The sequence below is a fragment of the Lissotriton vulgaris genome, chromosome 6 (assembly GCF_964263255.1).
Source record: "Lissotriton vulgaris chromosome 6, aLisVul1.2, whole genome shotgun sequence".
NCBI classification, from domain to species: domain Eukaryota; kingdom Metazoa; phylum Chordata; class Amphibia; order Caudata; family Salamandridae; genus Lissotriton; species Lissotriton vulgaris.
Window position 1 is genome coordinate 1902136248 of NC_141694.1, and position 22917 is coordinate 1902159164.

The following is a 22917-nucleotide window of genomic DNA, read 5'->3' on the forward strand; positions in this document are numbered from 1 at the left end:
CCTTACTTCTATTTAAAATTACACATATTTATTCTCTTAAACAATCACTTATAGAAACACATACTTATTTAAACAGGAACTCTTACAATCTCTTACTATCACATATACTCACTTATATACATCAATATTCACATATACTAGATTAAAACATATGTAGTTACTGATAAAGACACTAGTGAGACAGTCATTCACTCACTAACAAACACATATAGACACTCATCCACCCATACAGTCCTGTACATATGTTGTCTTCAAAACACATACAAACAAAGAGTCAGTCACTCATGCATCTATGTGCTAAGTAATACCCCCACCAAACCATATAGACACTCATACTGATACTAATAAAAATATCTAATAACCCATATACATACACATGAGTGGATGTGTATTAGATGGTGGTATTACTGAATTGGTTGTTGTAACTGGTATGGGTATATCCACTTTTTTGAAAATATTAGTTTCTATTTTTGAATATGTGTTTCATGGGTTACATTACACTGAAAGGAGGTCTGTCACTATGTCACAAGGATGGTGTCATCAGTGATGTCATGAGTGATGTCACTGACCATGTCATGAGTGATGTAATATGTGATGTCATCAGCAGTGCATTGCACGCGCAAGTTATAGTGAGTCCGACTAACTATAACGTGGGAATTTCAATGGTTTTATATCAGTAACATTTCCAGCTAACTATAACTGGTGTGAAACCTATGGTTTTTTCAGTGAATATATATATATATATCTATATATATATATATATATATATATATATATATATATATATATATATATATATATATATATATATATATATATATATATATATATATATATATATACATATATATATATATATATAAAATTATGGGGGGGCTCACAGCCCCCCCTGCCCCAGGGACCACCACCCCCGGGGCTTCGATAAAATAATGGGTGAGGGGGCTCAAAGGCCTCCCAAGCCCCGGGGACCGCCACCCCTGGGGCTTTTAAAAAATATTTGGGGGGGTCAGAGCCCCCCCCAGCCCCAGGGACCGCCACCCTCGGGGCTTTAATTATAAATGTAGTAATCCAGTGTGGGGGGCTTAAACCCCCTACACGCCCTGGGGATCGCCACCGCCACAGGGACTAAGTATTATAGGGCTTTGTACATGGTGGGAGGGGGAGCCCTCGATGGCCCAAAGACGATTGCTTTTCCACATGGGGAGCTGCATCTTTGCAGCTCCCCATGTGGAAAGGCAATGCCGGCTCCCGCAGGACAGCAAAAAGACAATACAAAGAAACAGAACTACAGACGGAACTACAGACGATAATGGAAACACAACTTGATGAAAATATGCAAGACAAAAATACAGTCATTAATTTAACAAATATGGCCTTAACAAAAGAAGAAGAAAAAACTTTGTCACTAGGATTAACCTATTGCAAACGTACCAATTTTAACTACACTCAGACTCGGATAGATTTGCATCAGTTTACAAGAAAGCTGAAATTAAAAAAACATTTCTTCAACACCAAAGAGATGACCAACACGGAAAAAGAATCTTTTGGAGCCACAAGCTGGCACATCGACGATATGCCTTTCATCAGGGAAATGGTAGAGTTGGACACAGATGAAGCAAGTGAAATAATGGACACCCAGGAAGCAGCTGAATATGCTGGAATAAGTATTGGAGGTTCATCAAAGACGAACTTTAAGCCAAAATCTACATTTTGTCCCATTATGCCCAAAGACTGCATTGACATTTTCTCTGAAAAAGTCATCAGTGATCTAAAAACCTTATCATGGTCAAGTAGCAATGATTTCCACAAAACACATGCGAACGAAAGATTGGCTTATGAAAAGGTCATGACAAAGATAAGAGAAAGAAGCGATGTAGTTGTGCGCTGGTCGGACAAAGGTGGTAACGTAGTTCTCTGGCCACTAGAGATGTACAATGCTGAAGCGTTATCACAACTGTCTGACAGAGAATGTTACCAAAGGATTAGTGAAACTAATATTCTCAATATAAAAGAAAGATATCACAGGAGTCTATATGACTGGAAATCGGTGGGAACCATTTCAAAAAATGAATTTGAGTTCTTACGGAACAACTATCCAATCACGCCAAACCTGTATCTAATCCCAAAAGTGCATAAAAACCCTACCTGCCCCCCAGGAAGACCTATAATCTCCGCCATCGGAGGTTTGTTCGAAAATACAAGCCGATTTGTGGACTCTTTTCTGCAACCCTTTGCAAAGGCTCTACCTTCATACATAAGAGACAGTGGCGATTTTCTGAAAAAAATCTATGATGTAAAATGGGACTTAGACTATGTTTTTGTGACACTAGATGTTCAAAGCCTTTATACAAGCATAAGACACCAAGATGGGCTCAATGCAATCAGACACTACTTGGGAGGCCGAAGCCTAGACTTGTATAAACACACACAGATGTTACTCCAAATGACCGAGTGGGGTTTGGAAAATAACACATTTAGTTTTAACAAACTGCTGTACAAACAGACACAAGGGACGGCCATGGGTACTTGCTTCGCCCCCAGCTATGCTAATTTGCATATGGGCTGGTGGGAGGAGCAAGTACTCAGGGTGAAACATATGGAGGAAATGACACAAAATGTAACATTTTATTGTCGTTACATAGACGATATCTTTTTAATTTGGAAAGGTAGCGAAACAAGTGCCAGAGAGTTTGCAGAACAGCTAAATGAAAATAGTCTAAACTTAAAATTTACCTGCGAAATAAGTAACAGTAGGATAAATTTCTTAGACTTGGAACTGTTGGTCGTGGATAATGAAATACAAACTAACACCTACCGCAAACCTACTGCAGGAAACACTATCTTGCATGCCTCCAGTTTTCACCCTCCAAACCTAATTGATAGCATAGCATATGCAGAATGCCTCCGAATGAAAAGAAATTGTAGCACAACCACAAGCTACAAAAATTCGAAAACAAAATTGTTCAGCAGGTTAAAACTTAGAGGCTATCCAGAACATATACTGAAAACGGCGGAACAGAAATGTGACCTTAAGGACAGAAAAAACCTATTGTTTTCCGCCAAGATTGAAAAATCCAAATCTGAACAAAACACAGGAACCCCACGCCTTGTCACAGGGTATAATGCATACCACAAGCAAGTGAGAAACATGGCCCATAGTTCGGAATGATCCGATAATAGGCAAAAGTTGTAACAAAAACCCACAACTCACTTTCAGAAAAGCTAAAAGTATGAGAGAAGAGCTGGTAGATAATGCCCCAGTGCTGAAAAAAAAAAAAAAATTAAAAAAAAAAAATTAAAAAAAAATAAAGACCCGCCATGGTTAAGAACTAAAAATGTTTTTTTTAAATGTACAAAATGCAAAGCATGTCAGTATGGTACTAATGTTACCAGGGTAAATGTGCCATACAGGAAAACCCCACTAGAGATACGAGCAAATTACACTTGCAAAACACACTTCGCAGTCTATGTTTTGCAATGTAGTTGCAATAAAAGATACGTGGGGAGTACAATACACCCGGTCCACGTTAGAGTGCTTCAGCATCCCTGGGCCATAAAAAATAATGACCCAACGTATCCAGTGGCGAGGCATATAAATATGACACATGAAGGCAATGCAGACAACATCAAATACTTCGTCATTGTGGTAGAGTGGGTGTAGCGGGCCGGAAAAGCAGGCGAGGAGGCCGTATGTAGTGGGCAATAGCTGGCTTTTTATTACGGTTGTACAGTATAAATAAATCCAACAGGCGGAAGGTGTGGTTCCAGGCGGTGGACTCTGGGTTGATGTTTCTCTCGTTCTCGTCGTCCACCGATGGTCCGGGAAGATTCCGATGACGGGGAGGCTCCCAGGAGGACCGGAAGAGAGAGGAAAAACAAGGGACCGTTAGTTCTGTCCAGCCAGTAACGAGATTCAACTGTACCCCGACACCCGGGTAGTGAGGGAGGGGGCGGAAAAGCGACAGTGCGGGAAGGAGGGTACCGGGAGGTCGGAAGGTAGGGCGGGAAGATAGAGAGGGTGCAGGGGTCGGGCGTGAGAGTAGCGGAAGGGTTCTTGAAGTGAAGTGCTATATACGTATTATACAGTGCAGGGGCAGTGAGACTATGGAGAGAGGGAATATGTACAGGGACTTTAACACGGACTCCTAATGAGTAGGGCTAAAGGAGGCAAAAAGGCACTCACGCGGTCCGCCGTAACTCTCCAGTGAGTTACGGCCGCTCTCCAGCCACCTCCAAGGGACTCCACCACTCCTCTGTCCACACTTCGTCCTCGCACGTCTGTTCTCCTTCTCCGTCTCCAGCCAGAGGGTCCTGCCACGAAACTCCCACAACGGGTTGTGTTGAATCCCTGGTTTTATCCTGTGCTGGCTCTGCCTTTGGGGTGGGACTTCCGGGGTCATCGTGATGTGGTTCCTCCGGCCCTGTCGTTCTGGTTGGCTCCTGTGGGAGAGAGAAGGGCGGTGTTTCGTTGGTGATGGCCGGTGTTCGGCTTCCTGCCTTGGTGGTGGCGTTTCCATGACAGGTAGTCAGTCCCGGGGGTGCTGGGCAAGGTACGCGAGGGAGAGGGCGGCCTCCTGGTAGGGGTTCGCGGGTCGCCGCCTCACATCCCCTTCCCCTAGCTGTCCTTCTTGTAGCGGAGGGCGAATGCGGGTACCGGGACAGAAAATCCGCATTACCTTGGTCGGAGCCCTTTCTATGTTTGGTTTGAAAATGAAAGGGTTGGAGAGACAAAAACCACCGTAGGACCCTGTCATTTTGCCCTTTGTTTCGAGCCATCCACTCCAGAGGGGCGTGGTCTGTGTAGAGGATAAAATCTCTACCCTCTAGGTAGTACCGCAGGCTTTCCACTGCCCATTTGATGGCTAAGGCTTCCTTTTCCACAACTGCATATTGTTTTTCTCGGGGAAATAGTTTGCGGCTCACATAGAGAATGGGACGCTCGTTCCCCAGGGCATCTTTTTGGGATAACACGGCCCCTAACCCATAGTCTGACGCATCCGTTTGTAGGATGAAAGGGACCGAATAATTTGGGGGTACCAACACCGGACCGGAGGTCAAGGCGCTTTTAAGGTCGGTAAATGCCCGCCAGCCTTCAGAGGAGGGATTCCGGAGCATCTCATCAGAGCGGTTTGATTTTTTAAGCAGGTCCGTAAGGGCTGCGGCTCGTTGGGAAAAATTGGGCACAAAGCGCCTATAATACCCAAGGAGACCTAGGAAGGCTCGGAGATCCTTCTTTGTTTGGGGAAACGGAAGGGATTGGATGGCCGCAGTTTTGCTGTCTTGGGGTCTTATCAGGCCGTCCCCCAGAAGATATCCCAGGTATTTCACTGTTTTCGCCGCCAATGTAGTTTTGGCTGGATTGATGGCGAATCCGTATGACCCTAAGGAGGTGATGACACTGGAAAGGTGTCTTAAGTGTTGGGGCCAGCTGTCGCTAAAGATGACAATGTCATCTAGATAGGCGCCTGCGTAAGGGGCATGGGGTCTCAAGACGTGGTTCATAGCCCGTTGGAAAGTGGCGGGGCGCCATGAAGTCCAAAGGGCATGACGAGGAATTGGTACAACCCATCAGGGGTAGAAAAGGCAGTCTTCTTTCTGTCTTGTTCGCGGAGGGGTATCTGCCAGTACCCCTTGCAGAGATCGAGAGTGGAGATGAATTTGGCCTGGCCTATTCTTTCAATCATTTCATCGACCCGGGGCAAGGGGTAGGTGTCGAAGTTCGAGACCTTATTAACCTCCCGGAAGTCAATGCAAAAAAGGACCGAGCCGTCGGGCTTCGGTACCAAAACAATAGGAGAGTTCCACTCGCTGACGGAGGGCTCAATTATACCCATTTGTTGCATGGCTTCTACCTCCTGTCGGATAACACTCCTACGGGCCTCCGGTACTCTATAAGGTCTCAGGCGGACCACTTTCCCCGGTTCTGTTTCTATCTTGTGTTCAGTGACCGTGGTTCGACCGGGGGAGGAGGAGAAGACGTCTTTCAGCGGTTCCAAGGTATGTCGTAGTTCCTGGATTTGTACGGAGTTTAGTTCTGGGTCAAGACAAGGATCGAAAGAGAACTGGAGACTTCTATTGGTTCCTGACAACACCGGACGGGGTCCTTCCCATTTTTTTAGCAGGTTGACGTGGAAGATTTGGGAGGTGCCCCGTGTGGAATCCAACTCCACCTCGTACGTGACTGGTGTCACCTGCCGAAGGATGGGGTAGGGTCCTTGCCATTGTCCAATTAATTTATGATCTGATGAGGGCATCATAAGGAGAACCAGATCATTAACAGAAAAGACCCGACTGCGAGTGCCCTTGTCATAATGTCTCTTTTGGTTATCCTGGGCGGTCTCTAGATTTTGCCTGACGATATCCCGTATCATAGACAAGTGAGTCTTTAGGTTTTCCATATATTCAGGGAGCGGACGGGTCCGGTCTGGTTCAGTTTCCCATGCTTCCTGGGCCATGTCTAGCAGGGTACGAGGGGGTCGTCCGTATAGCAATTCATAAGGGGAGTACCCGGTGCTGCTCTGGATTTTGCAACGGATCGCAAATAAGGCCAAAGGGAGCATATCTTCCCATCTCTTTGCTTCCAGGCCTATGAGCTTTTTTAGCGTCTGTTTTAGTGTCGCGTTGTATCGTTCTACCAGCCCGTCGGTTTGCGGGTGATAAGCGGACGTCCGGATTTGTTTGATTCCCAACTCCGCACATACACGCTTCATAAGGGCTGAAACAAACGGTGTGCCTTGGTCGGTGAGTATTTCTCGGGGAAATCCAACCCGGGAAAACAAGGAGATCAGGGCTTTGGCTATAGCTTGGGTAGTAGGTTGGCGGAGAGGTATAGCCTCCGGAAAGCGGGTGGCATAATCGACTATGACCAACGCATAGCGACACCCGCTACGGGAGGGCAAGAGGGGACCGATTATATCCATCCCTATGCGGCTGAAGGGCACATCTATGACAGGGAGGGGCTGTAAAGGGACCCGGGGTGGCCTGTGTCGACTGTTTTTTTGGCATACTACGCATTCACGACAGTAGGTCTTGATCCTTTGATACACCCCGGGCCAATAGAACTTCTCCAAGATGGCATGGCTGTTTTTTTCGTCCCCGAAATGACCTCCCAGGAGATGGCTTTGTGCCAGAAAAAGGACTTTGTCTTGGAAGGGGCCGGGGATAAGCAGCTGTGCATTTTGTTGGGGCCCCTCTTTTCGGTATAGCAAACCATTTTTTTTAAAGAAGTAAGGACCTACTTGTAAGGGGTCTTCGTGGTCAAGTGCTTTTCCCCACGCCTCCTGTAGGAGAGGATCTTCCTGCTGAGCGGCCCTGAACTCGCGGTCGGTCTGCCAGGGGTGTTCTTCCACGATAACGGGAAAAGCGCTGACGTGCTCCTTCTTTTCTCTCCTTTTCTGACTCCTAGGTTTGTGGGGTTTTGGTTCTGGGACTTGATCGGGACATTCAGGATAGGGAGCTTCTTTCCACCACTGGGTTAGAGAGTCGGAAGTCTTTTGCAAGAGGGATGGTAGTCCCGGATAATCGCTCCCTAGGATAGCTTGTTCTGGCAGGGCAGGTAACAGACCCACGGTGAGAGAGGTGCCGGGATCTTGGGAGTGCTGGACTCGTACCTGAGTCGTAGGGTATTGTTTTGTATCGCCATGTACGCATTGGATGGCTACGACCCCCGTGGGTTTGTTGAGGGGTTGTGCGAGGTCTTGTGGTCGAAGAACGCTCTGCCGGCATCCGGTATCGGCGAGGGCTCTCAGTGTCTGTCCGTTGATGGACACTGGACAGTAGAATGGCGGTGGGGAATACCCCAGAGGGTTACACAGATAGTTCCTGACAAAGCCGACCTCCATCGGTTCCTCTTTCTGCGGGCACATCTGGGCAATGTGTCCGAATCCTCCACAGGAATAGCACTGGGGACCAGGAGAGGGTGTTCGGAACACTACCGGAGAAGGAAATAGGGGGGTTGGTTCAGGTCGACGTCCCTGGGGAGGTCGGATCAGGCGAGTATTTGCAGTTGGCAAGGGTCTGTGCGGGTGGTCGTCCTTACCCCGCTGAAGTTCCTGGGCCCGGCTATAGGCAGACGCTATCTCTATAGCTGACTCTAGCGTGAGTCTGGAGTGCTGCCTCACCCAGCGCTGGGTGGCCGGGTGTAATGAGTTAAGAAATTGTTCCAGATATATTTTTTCTAGAATATTGTCCTTGGTGGAGGTTTCCGGGCGTAACCACCGGTTTGCGAGGTCCCGGATCCGGAAGGAGAGAGCTCTGGGGTTCTCTTGGGGTTTTTCCTTGGCCTGGCGTAGTTTTACCCTGTATGTATCATCATCAATGCCAAGGCGTTCTAATATACATCTCTTAATGTCAGCATAGGGCGTATTACCCTGGATATTGGCCTGTTGGTAGGCTGCTTGGAGGTCACCGGTGAGGAGCGGACCTAGATACTGTCCCCAACGATCAGCAGGCCAGTTAGCGGCTTGCGCTATCCGCTCGAAGTTTGTGAAAAAGTAGTCCGGGTCTTCTCCGGGGACATACTTTTGAAGAACGACAGAGGGGAGAGAGGTCATCGGTCTTTGTTGACCCAGGGCGTCTGTTAGTTTTGTCATAGTCTGTTCATGGGTCACCCCCTGACCCTTCAGGACATCGTGGAGCTGCCCTCTGTCGTCTTCGGCAGTTTTCAGGAATTGCTCCATAAGTTTCCCGAATTGTTCTTGGGACTCCGCCATTTTCTTCACTACGGCCTCCATAACTCCAGCAGATCCCACTTCTGACACCAGATGTGGTAGAGTGGGTGTAGCGGGCCGGAAAAGCAGGCGAGGAGGCCGTATGTAGTGGGCAATAGCTGGCTTTTTATTACGGTTGTACAGTATAAATAAATCCAACAGGCGGAAGGTGTGGTTCCAGGTGGTGGACTCTGGGTTGATGTTTCTCTCGTTCTCGTCGTCCACCGATGGTCCGGGAAGATTCCGATGACGGGGAGGCTCCCAGGAGGACCGGAAGAGAGAGGAAAATCAAGGGACCGTTAGTTCTGTCCAGCCAGTAACGAGATTCAACTGTACCCCGACACCCGGGTAGTGAGGGAGGGGGCGGAAAAGCGACAGTGCGGGAAGGAGGGTACCGGGAGGTCGGAAGGTAGGGCGGGAAGATAGAGAGGGTGCAGGGGTCGGGCGTGAGAGTAGCGGAAGGGTTCTTGAAGTGAAGTGCTATATACGTATTATACAGTGCAGGGGCAGTGAGACTATGGAGAGAGGGAATATGTACAGGGACTTTAACACGGACTCCTAATGAGTAGGGCTAAAGGAGGCAAAAAGGCACTCACGCGGTCCGCCGTAACTCTCCAGTGAGTTACGGCCGCTCTCCAGCCACCTCCAAGGGACTCCACCACTCCTCTGTCCACACTTCGTCCTCGCACGTCTGTTCTCCTTCTCCGTCTCCAGCCAGAGGGTCCTGCCACGAAACTCCGACAACGGGTTGTGTTGAATCCCTGGTTTTATCCTGTGGTGGCTCTGCCTTTGGGGCGGGACTTCCGGGGTCATCGTGATGTGGTTCCTCTGGCCCTGTCGTTCTGGTTGGCTCCTGTGGGAGAGAGAAGGGCGGTGTTTCATTGGTGATGGCCGGTGTTCGGCTTCCTGCCTTGGTGGTGGCGTTTCCATGACAGGTAGTCAGTCCCGGGGGTGCTGGGCAAGGTACGCGAGGGAGAGGGCGGCCTCCTGGTAGGGGTTCGCGGGTCGCCGCCTCACAGTCATAGACCATGTGAAAAAAAGCATCAGAGGGGGAAACAGACAACTAGCCCTCAGGAGATTAGAGTCGAGGTATATCATTCTCCTAGATAGCAAGACGCCACAAGGTCTAAATGCAGACGAAGCTCTTAGTGTACATTTATGATTCCTACAAAAAGTAACAAATATCGAGTCTGTAAGCTCTCAAACCATTCCTCCGAAAACAGAGTCCTAGATATTTTTATGTATAAGATATATGCCATCTATCTGAAATAGCAGTATACATGCTCACATAACCCAATTTTTATGGTTTCCTCTAAACACAATGACATCTCACTGTTAAAGTATTACAGAGTGTATTAATGAAATGAGAAGCGTAAGAATTTAATTGGTTTGGACAAATCTTTTTGCGATGTGTTACCATTGCCCACTTGGGCTCAATTCAGAATTAATCAAATGTGGGTTTACAAAATGAACCGTGAAATATAACTAGGTTCATGATTATTACTCGGGCACTAGACCCAGTATAATTTAAGTACAACTCTAAAATGATGGTACTTGTAATGCAGATTTATCTGTTTTATTTTAACACAGTGCGATAACCGAATTTACACGCAAACGTTTACTAAGTTTACAAATTGTGAAATGCTCTAATTTGTTTTACTTTATTTTCAATAATCGGCAATGACACTAATTGCCTTTTATTTAACGCAAAATGGGAAAATGTGTAGTTTAACATTAAGAATGTTGATTTTATTTAACATCAGTTGTACCACATAGAGAACGCTGTAAATTTCCAGTGAGCTCTGAACTGGTAGTCATGACTACGGGGAAACCATTCAGAGATCCAATCACATGTTGACATGTTAAAAGCAATGACGAAATGTTTGCTCTGTGTTGTGAGCAAGGCGGCTGTGACCGTCGAAACGCGTCAATCCAAGCACTAAGAAAATAAAAACTTGTTTCTGAAACGAGAACCCACGGAGTCAGCGCCTGATTTCTAAAAGTGATCGTCAGGATTGGAGAATATATATATATACATATATATATATATATACATATATATATATAAAATTATGGGGGGGCTCACAGCCCCCCCTGCCCCAGGGACCACCACCCCCGGGGCTTCGATAAAATAATGGGTGAGGGGGCTCAAAGGCCTCCCAAGCCCCGGGGACCGCCACCCCTGGGGCTTTTAAAAAATATTTGGGGGGGTCAGAGCCCCCCCCAGCCCCAGGGACCGCCACCCTCGGGGCTTTAATTATAAATGTAGTAATCCAGTGTGGGGGGCTTAAACCCCCTACACGCCCTGGGGATCGCCACCGCCACAGGGACTAAGTATTATAGGGCTTTGTACATGGTGGGAGGGGGAGCCCTCGATGGCCCAAAGACGATTGCTTTTCCACATGGGGAGCTGCATCTTTGCAGCTCCCCATGTGGAAAGGCAATGCCGGCTCCCGCAGGACGCGGGGAGCTGACGGGACCTTGGGGGGATTGGGAACCCTCCCACGGTCCCCAACGGAGAGGACCAGCCCCCGGGGATGGGGTCCCCGGGGCTATTAGAAATAAAATAAAATTAAAAAATAGGAAAGACCAGCCCCCGGGGATGGGATCCCCGGGCCAAAGCAGCCCCTCTCCTAAAAGTAAAAAAAAAGGCCAGGCCCCGGGGGACCACCTCTTTGCAACGCAGCTCTGTGGTGCTTACTGGAGGTATCTAGTTTGCTAATTGGACCCCAGGGACCCTCAGTATTCAAATGAACTTAATCTCCCAACTTAAAACGGCCACAGGACGTGTTTACACAGTGGTGAAGGGAGGTGATGGGGCCTGAAGTGACGTGCACAAACACGCCCTGTGGCGCGTTTTAAGAGGTAGTTTTAATCCCCCTCCCCTAATATATAATAGGGGCTTACAGAGGAGGTCATGCTAATCACAGTGAGACCCCCACGCATAGTGTTGCCTAGTGTATATAGGTGTTTTCACTGTATTCTAAGTGTCTTTTACCATAACACTGGCCCTAGGACTGGTTAGGCAGACTCAGTTACCACCAGTATCCGTCTGAAAAAGTTGAGGGTATAGGATGATTTTGCAACAAGGCTTCTTTCTGCTCTTCTGTTTGTTCTTTCTGCACATTTTCCTTCTTCCTGCACTTTTCTTTGTCTTTGAGGACTTATGTTGCTTCTTTCTGCATTTCTTTTCTTTCTTGCTGTGCGTTTTTTCTTCTTTCTTCACATGTCCTATCTCTGTAGGCATAGTTAGAAATTAGCATTTAAAGATCCTTTGAAATTCACTGAAAAAAACATTGGTTTCAGAGGCTTAATAGTTAGCTGGAGATTTCACTCGTACAAAACCATTGAAATTCCCCCGTTATAGTTAGTTCAGCTAACTATAACTCGCGCGCCCACAATGCACTGCTGATGACGTCACATATTACATCACTCACTCATGATATGGTTGGTTATGTAATGTTATGTTGTGAATTTATAGAGCGCATTATCACCCAGAGGTCTCTAAGCGCAATCAGAGGAAGCCCTACACCAGATGAAATAATAAGTGGCATGCTCAGAGAGTCCCCCATGCCTCTAAGAAAAGCACGGTTTTCAACTTCTTTCTAAATGGAAGGAGATTCGTTTCCTTGCGTAGATTTTCCGGGAGGCTGCTCCATGCCAGAGGACTTGTGGTCGAGAAAGCTCTTCCACCCATGGACGAGAGATTAAACCGAGGGCAAACCAAGTGACATACATCTGCTGACCTAAGCATCCTCCTGGAAGTGTAGTTGGCCAATCAGTCCTTGATGTAACTGGAGGCTAAGCCGTTAATGGCTTTATGCTCAATGCAGAGGCATTTAAATTTAATTATTTGTGTAATCGGGAGCCAATATAAATCCCGAAGTAGGAGCGTGGCATGTGTACATCTAGTTTTTTTTTAATTCATCTTGCCGCGTCGTTCATGACAACCTGGAGCCTGGCCAATAGTTTTTTTGGTAGACCATAGTACAGAGAGTTGCCGTAATCCAGATACGACAGAATCAACACTGAAACCACCAGTCTAAGTGTAGCAAAGGACAACAGTGGGGACAGTTTTTGCAGCTGTCGCATTAGACAAATACTAGTTCCTACCACAGCCGACACCTGTTGTGTCAAAGATAGCAAGGCATCAATTTTGATGCCAAGACTTTTTACAGCCACGGCTGGTTCGGGAAAAGGCCCAAGTTCTGAAGGTCAAAACAGATCATTCCAGGGGTAACCGCCAAAACCTCCGTTTTGTCTGGGTTTATTTTTAACGAGTTGACCAACATCCACTTGACGGTAAATTTCAGAATATCCGGCATTCTTAAGTGCGCCGTAGGTGAATGGTCAATCTGGATAAGAATTTGAGTATCGTCGGCATAGTTGTAAACCCTGCACTCCATCTGGTTCAGTGCTGCAATCAAGGGCTGCAAATAAGCATTGAAAAGCAGAGGTGATAATGCTGAGCCCTGAGGCACTCCACATGCCAGAGTGGCTGGATGGGAAACCAAATCCGCTAGTTTGACTCGCTGGGAGCGCTCCCTTAGGAAGGAGGTCAGCCAGGCAAGAGCCGTGCCCTGAAATCCTAGATCCACGATCCGCAACAGTAACTGGCCATAATTAACGTGTCAAATGCCGCGGATAGGTCCAGTCATACCAGAGCACACTGCATTTTTCTGTGCCCTGAGTGTCAAATCATCCAGAACGGAAAGTATAACCAATTCCTTGCTGTGATGAGCTCTGAACCCAGCCTGATTAAACTCAAGAAGATGGTTAGCTTCCAGATGGCGGGAAAGGGATTGTAAGAAGTGCTGTTCTAGAATTTTTTCTAGAAAAGGCAACTGCGAAATTAGCCAAAAGTTCTTTAGATTCTTAGCGTCAATGCCCATTTTTTAAGAGCAGAATCACATGGGCCTCCTTAAAATTGGGGGGAACAAGCCCTGTTTCCAAGGAGCGATTCAGGAGGAAGAGCACCTTGTCCTCAATACCCGGCAATGCCATCTTAAAAATGTTGAGAGGACTGGGGTCAGCAGGTGAACCCGATTTCACTCGCCCAACTAAGATGGTCAAAAGCTCCTTGGTGAGAAATGGCAAGGTGGTCAATAAATTAGCCAACATGGGGGGAGGGGTGATAGGCTCAATTGAGCAGGGAAGGATCGGGGTGTGATGGATTTCTGTCATCAAATCCTTTATCTTTCCTAAGAAGAAGGATTGAAATTCATGGCAATCTTTTTGGCTAAAGGTAGATTTTTGCACCCTATCCTTCCGTAACTCATTTAACATCCTAAAGATCTCTTTCTGGGGGTTAGCGGCCTCCGCAATCGTAGCCTCATAAAATTTGGCCTTCCGTAACAGGATGGCTTTTTTATAGACGGCGAACTTTGATACAGAGGCTGCATGAGCACTGGGTTCATATGATTACCGCCAGGCTCTCTCACACTGACGAAGTGATTGTTATAGTTCCCTAAGTGCAATATTGAACCAAGGTGTCCCCTTACCCATGTCCACGATTCTGATCTTACGAGCTGGTGCCACAACCTCGATGGCTTCCTTAATTTTTCACAATACGGTGGCACTCTCCGTCTCCAAATACACTTCCTGGGTAAAAGGTAGTCTGAGTTCAATAGAGTGGCTGTCAGGTCAGCAGCGTTGACCTTATTCCAACTATGCAGTATTTTCCATTCAGGCATGGCATTACTCATTCTTGTGAAAAGGGGAAATTGGCCATAAATTAAATAATGGTCCGACCAAGAACAAGGAGAAATGACAATGGGACCGATCAGCGGGTGGGATGACCAGACCAGGTCTAATGTAGGACCCTTCCCATGTGTAGATCCAACCACCATTTGGCTGAGTCCTAAAGAGGTTAAGGCCTCTTCTAACTGCCTTGCCTGGCAGTCCTTCGGGGTTATTTCCCAATGAAAATTAAAATCCCGTAGCACCACCATTCCTTGGTAGCGGAAACAGAGATCGTGGACTAATTCCAAGAAAGGTTTCATAAACCTAGATGAAGCGCGCAGTGGGCGGTGACATCATTCATGACATCTCAAATGACATCACTGATGACATCATCCTTGTGATAGAGTGGCAGACCTCCTCTCACTCTAATATAACCTTTGATACACACATACAAAAATAGAAACTACAATTTTTAAAACAATGGACATACCAATACCAGTTACAACAACCTCTTCAGTAATTCTAAGATCTACAGACATATCTACTCATTCACCAACAGTCCTATATACTCATACATGTACTCATTCATCATATTTACTCATACACCTATACATCCTGTTACACACCGCCACTCATCCATAAAGTTACTCACACACATAGTCACTCATGCGAATAAAGAATCAAACATCCATTTACTTGCATATACAGGGATACACACACCACCACACTTGCTACTAGAGAAACGTACACATACTTACTCTTTTGAACAACCACTTATAGAAACACATACTTATTCATACAGGAACTCTTCCAATCTCTCGCTCTCACATATACTCACTTATATACACCAATACTCACATATACTAGTTTAAAATATATGTAGTTACTTATAAAGACACTATTGCGACAGTCATTCACTCACTAACACACCCATAGGCACACTCATCCACCCATACAGTCCTGCACACATGCTGTCTTCAACACATACAAATAGTGACTCACTCATTCATGCATGTAAGCATTAAGTAATACCCCCGGAACCATACAGACCCTCAGACACTCATACTGATACTGAAAAAAACAACTAATAACTCATGTAGAGACTCACCAACCCCGGCAGCCACTTATACACAAAGTGAGAGACTGATACAGATATGTACATATTTAAACATGACTTCCTAACCCATGTATTCACTAAGATACACTTAATCAGTCAGTTATACAGTCAATTTTACAAACAAAAACATCCATTTAGACACGTATATGCCCATTTATTTTTCCATTGAACAAGAGATATACATATATAAAACATATTTACTTTTCAGAAAAACACACATTCACTGGATGATGTCATCAGTGATGTAATTTGAGATGTCATCAGTGATGTCATGAGTGATGCCACTGACCATGTCATGACTGATGTAATATGTGATGTCATCAGCAGTGCATTGCGGGCGTGCGAGTTATAGTTAGCTGATCTAACTATAACGGGGGAATTTCAATGGTTTTGTGTGAGTGAAATATCTAGCTAACTATAACGCCCCTGAAACCAATGTTTTTTTCAGTGAATATATATATCACGCTCCAGGGGTGTCCAATGATTGAACCTCACTCGACATGCGTGTGCCTTCCCCAAAGCATTTTATCTGGTATGGGGGGGTTCCGTTGATTTGATCCTTTCAAAGCATCTGATTAGCCAGACGCGTTTCCTCAGCGGCCGTCAGAAAGAGTGCATGATAGAGACCCATTGACAACATTAAAGCGATATCGTGCGCCCTAGATGGGCAGGTCATATGGACTTAACACTTTGCCTTTTGGGAAGCTGAGTCCTTTATTCAGTCCTGTATGTATGCACCCAAAATTTCTGCTCAATAAAAGCTCTCACATGAGCCTCGAATGCGGCAACTCCCCTCAATCCATTGCGTACGTTCCACATCCAGGACCCCACTTCTCTCAGAGTCCTGTGGCACCCCATTTTCTTTTCCAGGGTGGTGTGGCCCCAGTGACAGGATGGCCACTTTTTACATCATGCTCCTGGGGTGTCCAACGATCGAGCCGCACTCGACGTGATTGTGCCTTTCCCAAAGCATTTCATCTGGTATGGGGAGTTCCATTGATTCGATCCTTTAAAAGCAGCTCGAATGTGGCAACTCCCCTCAAGCCATCGCGTACGTTCTACATCCACGACCCCACTTCTCTCAGAGTCCTGTGGCCCCCGATTTTAATTTCTGGGTTGGTGCGGCCCAAGCGGCAGGACAGCCGCTTGTTACCTCACGCTTCTGGGCTGTTCAAAGATTGAGCCGCATATATAGATATTTAGATCTAGCTGTGTGCCAATATCCATATACATGCATTTCATTTCATTATAACATAAAAGGAAAAAAATGATTTCACTTCAAAGTATTTTTCTTAAAATAATGTATAGAAAACAATAAATATATTTATTTCGCACTGCCTGTTATTGTACATAATAAATACATCATATTTGCATAACATATAAGTGGATGACTGCGCGTAAATTACTTTATGGTTCTTTCTGTGAATATATATATATGTCACAGCATGGATATGTTAATAAAGAAAAGGTACCTGTAAGAATACAATAATATATTTCGGTGTAAAAAAACACATTTTCACTACATATATATCTTTATGTATAGACAGTGCATGGCTTCTCAAGATATGGAGATGAGGCTGTCTTTATACACGTGTTCCTGTACATGGAACTATGCTTTCATCTCTGGGCAGGAACATGACTATAGGGGGAAATCGTATCCTTGATCTTATTTGTTGAAAAAATAAATAATAAAATGCAAACATTCAATTCCCTTCAGCCTCCATTCCATCCCCTTCCTCTGAGTCGTCCCAAACCTTTCTGAGTACTATGAACCCCCAAACAGCCTCATCAACCCCCCTCCTTCTTATCCAGTTTACCCAACTAACAGCTGCACGTGTTCGCTCCTCCCAGTATCAGCACGCAGCTTCCGCTTCCGAATCCACTTCCGTTATTAAATCCCTATTGAAAACACAACTAAACGCAAGAGAACATCCGAGTACAAACTTAACAAACTTACCACAACTAATTCAAAAGGAAAAAAGAAAGGGCATGTTAGTAAACTTCTAACTATTTAGCGCTAATCCGTGGGTGCTGTAGCGCGCGAGGTCTGGGCCTCGCACGGTGAGGAATTACAGTAATAATGGGGACACACACACAGTATGGAGGGTATGCCGGAAAGACCCCGAGCGGTCTTCCGCGCTTTTAATATGTACCTCGGGGCGTGCCCGTCCCGAGGGTGAAGGCGTGCGTGTAGGTGCCTAGATACATTGTTGGTGAGAGGCCGGGTGGCTCTCTACATGCCTCCTTCAATTTAGTTTACATGTACAACTGTCCAAGCCCAATGGCTAAGGGGACGTGCACATAAAGTCTCGGAGTCTTTGACTCGGCCCAGGATTGGGCCGCAGGTGGTATCTGTGGTTGGACCAGACAGGAGATTCAACAGCCCCAGCCGGGGCTGTTGCTTCGTCTCGGGAGGAAGGAGTGTGTCCAGTTGCTTCATTTCGGGGCCCGACAAGGTGGCGTCTGTCTTCTCCTGACTGGTCATGGCTTTGGAGGGGCACAGAGTTTTGGGCCCCCGTTCTTCCATCGTCCTGACCATCTGGACCATCATCGATGGTGTCGTCAGCCTCCTGGGGAATGCCATCCGACATTCCTATTCTTTTGAAGCAGGATACATTTCGTGTGACGGTCTGTTGGCCGAGGCGGGCAGTCACCATTGTTCCTCGGATTTTCTCCACGATCCATCGCTCAGGTTCAAACGGGGTTCTAAATTTCCACCCAGGGTGCCGATCTTGTACCACGACAATGTCTCCTTCTTGCAACCCTGGGTGCCTTGCATGTCTCCTTTCACTTGCTTTCTGGTTCGTGATAGCTCTCCGTGCCTGGATGGCATCACCATCTCTCTCTTCCGGGGTCCATGCGGAGGACACGGGGATGTGGCCTCTGGGTGCCCTTTTGAACAGGACGTGCGCCGGTGCACAATGGGTGGTGCTATGAGGGGTCTGTCGGTATGCGCTCAGGAATTGGTCCAGCGCAGCTTCTGGGTCTTTGCCATCGTTGACAGCGATGCGTAGCGCCCTGTTGAGAGTCCGCATGAGCCTCTCCACTTCGCCGTTTGCTTGCGGCCACAACGGTGTGATCTTGCGGTGTTTTATCCCCAGGCCGTCTAGGTATGCTTGGAACTCTCGCCCTTGAAAAGGGGGGCCGTTATCCGACTTCACCTCCTCTGGGAGTCCCATAGTGGCAAAGATGTGGTCCAGCGCTTTCTTGACTGGTCCAAACGCTGTGGACGAGAGCAGCTCCACAACAGGGAATTTCGAGAAAGAGTCCACGACCACCAGCGTGTGTCGACCGTCTGGGAAACTCCCAAAGTCTATGCTCAGCTGAGTCCAGGGTGTTGTCGCCGCTTCTTCAGTGATGACTGGGGCTGGGGCAGGGTCTGACCCCGTGATGGTGCAGGCATGACAGGAGCGCACCATCTCATCCACCATGCGATCCATGGCCGGGAACCATACCTTGTTGCGTAGCCTCGCCTTCATCTTGGCTGTTCCTTGGTGGCCTGTGTGGGCGATCGCAAGGGTCTGTTGTTGGAGGCTCGCCGGTACCACAATGAGATGCCCTCGCAGTACAATGCCTTCATCGCCAACGCTCAGTTCGTGGCGGATCTGCCATAGCTGTTGTCGGGCATGGCTTATCTCCGGACGAAGTCCTTGTGCTCCTTCCAGAAACCTCGTCCAGCTTCCAGTGTCCAGGGCGTTCTTGACACGGGTCAGAGTCTCGTCCTCAGTGGTGGCTTTTCCGATCTCCTGCAGGGTGAGGGTCTCCGGGCAGGCAGCCACGGATACCATGTGGACGAATTCCTCCACCAATGGACCATCCGCCAGCAGGGTTGCTTTTCTGGTTACATCGGGGTGCCTGGACAGATAATCCGCTGGGTTATGGGCGCCGGGCCGGAAGACCAGGGTGAAGTTGTAGCCTTGTAGCTGGACGGCCCATCGTTCAATCCGCGGTGGGGCGAGCCTGGAGGATCCGGTGAACAGGGGCAGGAGTGGCTTGTGGTCGGTCACAATGGTGAAGGGTTGGCCACAGAGATACAAGTGAAAATGGTGGCAGGCCCACTTGATGGCCAGCGCCTCTCGCTCGATTTGAGCATAACGTGTCTCTGTGTCCGTGAGGGCCTTGCTTGCATATGCGACGGGTTTCCAGTCATTTTGGCCATATTCTTGCAGTAAAACTGCGCCGAGGCCCACGGGGCTGGCATCCACGACCAATTCTGTCTTCCTACGTGGCTGGAAGTAGGCCATCGTGGCCTTGTCCAGGAGGCTCGCCTTGATTTCCTGGAATGCTTGGTTTGCTGCGCCCGTCCATTCCCACTCATGGTCTTGTCTAGTGAGAGTACGAAGGGGCTCGGCGAGGTCGGCCAGGTTAGGTATGAATCGGCCACAGTACGTGGCCATCCCGAGGAAGCTTCTCACCTCGGTGGGGTTTCTGGGCGTGCTGGCATTCTGGATGGCTTCCGCCTTCTTCGGGTCAACCCGGAGCCCTTCGCGTGTGAATCGGTAGCCGAAGAAGTCCACTGCTTCTTGGTAGAATGAGCATTTATCTCTGTGGAGGGTTAGTCCATGTTCCTGTAGTCTTCGTAGGGTGGCCCTAAGATGTGTATGGTGTTCCTCCAGCGTGTTCAAGTAGATCAGAATGTCGTCGCTCAAATTGATGACCCCACTCAGCCCGGACAGAACCTCTTTTATCGCATTCTGAAACACTTCGGCCGCTGATGACACTCCGAAGCTCAGCCTCTTGTATCGCCGGAGCCCAACATGGGTGGAGAAGGTCGTGATGTACCGGCTGTTCTGATCAAGCTCCAACTGGTGGTATCCCGCGTTGAGATCGAGTTTAGAGAACCACTTCGCCCCGTTGAGGTCGGCGACAATGTCGTCCATGGTGGGCGTAATGTGGCGCTCCCGTTTCACAGCTGTATTTGGTAGTCTCATATCGACGCACAGCCTGATGGCCCCAGGCTGTTTGGGTTTGGGGGCAACCACCAGTGGGGATACCCATGGGGTCGGTCCTGACACTTTCTCGATTACGTCGAGGGCTTCGAGCTTCTTCAGCTCCTCTTCAACCTGAGGACGGAGGTTGAAAGGCACTCTTCTGTGTCGCAAGGCGACAGGACGGATGGAGGTGTCTATATGCAGTTTGACTTTCTTGCCTTTGAGCTTTCCAAGGCCACTGAAGAGTGCAGGGAATTCGGCTAGCATGGTATCGGCGTGCGACTGGTGGACTTGGTTGGCGAAGAAGACCAGCCCTAGGTCCTCCGCTGTGTTGCAGCTGAGCAGGGTGCCCTTCTTCCCTTCAGTTACGTGGAACCAGGCCTCCGTTGTGTACTCTCCATTTCGAATGGTGGTGCTGATGCCGCCGCGTAGCGGCATGGGTTCGGTGCCCCGATAGGTGTATATCCGAGCGTTCGTCGGGGCCAGTGTGGGTTTAGGCGACATCTGTTCATATTGGTCAGAGTCCATGACATTCACGGAGGCTCCGGTGTCGATCAGTGCTCTGATTTCTGATCCTTCCACAGAGATCGTGCACATGGGTGGCGGTCTCTTCCGGGTGGCAACCCTGCTGACATATGATATTACATACACTTCATCACCCTCTTCATCCTCATAGTACGGTTTCCGGCCTTGGGCCAGCGTGTCTGGCGGAGGATGTTCTTGCTCTAGCGACAGTTGTCTCACTCTGGATGTCATTGATCGCGAACCATATCCTCCTCGTGACCTTTGTGCGTTGGGCCTATATCGTCCTCCTTGGCATACCGCGGCAAAATGGTTGAGTCTGCCGCACTTCGAGCACGTCTTCCCTTTCGCGTTGCACACGGCGGTCGCGGCATGGTCTCCCCCACAGTAGGCACACTGAGCGTCCCGAGTTTGCCACTGTCGCGTTCTTCCACCCGCCGGTCTCCTCTGTATCGCGTCAACGGTTTCTTCCTTGACAGGCGCCATTTTGGGTGTGACTTGCGGAGCTATGGGGGACCGGAGCGCCAGTTCCATTTCGTCTGCTCTGGAATCCGACAGCTCGTGGGAGCGGGCAAGGACAAGAATGGCGTCCAACGAGATGCCGGGCTGTCTGAGGATGAGCTTTCGGAGCAGTTTCGATTTGCATCCCACGATGATCTGGTCTCTGATTTCCTCACGTGGTTCTGCAAACGGGCAGCTGCTGGCCAGCCGGCGCAGCCTCGCATAGTACATGTCCACTGATTCAGCTTCAGTTTGCCACGCCCGTTTGAACTTGAACTTCTCATAGTCAGTGTTGACCTGGGGGTCAAAGTGGGTATTCAGAGCGGTCACCGCCGCGTCGTAGTCATCGTCCTCGCCGGTGTTCGGGAGAGATTCGAACAGGTCGTAGATTTCTGGGCCTCCATACAGGATCAAGAGTGATCTCTTCACGGTGTTATCTGTTTCCCGGGTGCCCCTAAAGTAGAGGTTCAAACGTCCTAGCCACGCCTTCCATCGCGGCGCCGCAGTAGCTGGGTCTGCAATCTCGCTGAATGGTGGAAGCGGGGCCACACCAGTGTGGGCATGGCTGACCACGTGAGTGTCTGCTCCGCGCCGTGGAGGTGGGCGCGGCGTAGCGGCCTGCGCGGCCGGTGCTGTGGACGTGCACAGACATAATGATGATCTCTCCCTTGGATCACACCCCTCATGCACGGGTCGCGCCGCGTGGAACGGGGTCAGGGCAGTGAGTGTGTGACAGTCCAGCCTCCAGACACGTAGTTCCCACGGGAGGCAGAGGTTAGAGAGCCTTGTGCTTGTGTGCCACTGTAGTGACACGTCCCAGTGCAGCACCACACTTCCCCCCCTGTCTTTGGGGCCTGAGCAGGCAGTGGCAGCAGTGTGGGGAATAGGCAGTATTCGAGGCAGCCAGTGCCTGATTGATTGCTTTTGCCAGTGCTTTATTCAAACCTCACGGAAAGCAGCACCAGGGCCAGAGTAGGCTGTGTGTCCGGGGCGGAAAGCAGGGCAGGCGTGTGAGGCACCGCAGCACGGGACCCCGGGGCTGACGTGCAGCGTCTCCCCTCTTCGCCCCACCCCCCTGGGGCAGCACACTGCAGGGAGCGCGCTAGCGCTGTGCGCGCAGCGGGGCAGGCCCCCAGGCGACAGCACACACAGCGCGGGGGTGAACCACTCACCGGGCGGCTCCCGCCAGCTGAACACGCTCCGACCTCGGAGGCGCGTGGGCGGGGAGCCGACTGGAACAGAGGCAGCAGGCCGGCGGACGAGCTCCGCGGCCACGAGGGCACCAGGCAGATGCGACCGGCGGTCGACAGCAGGCAACGGAGCGCGGGACTCCAGCACGCATGGGGTCAGAGCCGGCCTCGTCGCCAGTGTAGCGCGCGAGGTCTGGGCCTCGCACGGTGAGGAATTACAGTAATAATGGGGACACACACACAGTATGGAGGGTATGCCGGAAAGA

At 48.8% G+C, this 22917-nt stretch overlaps 1 protein-coding gene across 4 annotated transcripts in view; it reads left to right on the forward strand.

Moving 5' to 3' along the window:
• The window catches only part of LOC147709852 (NACHT, LRR and PYD domains-containing protein 12-like), a 410205-nt gene that overhangs the window by 256201 nt on the left and 131087 nt on the right, over positions 1-22917 (forward strand). The window lies entirely within an intron of this gene.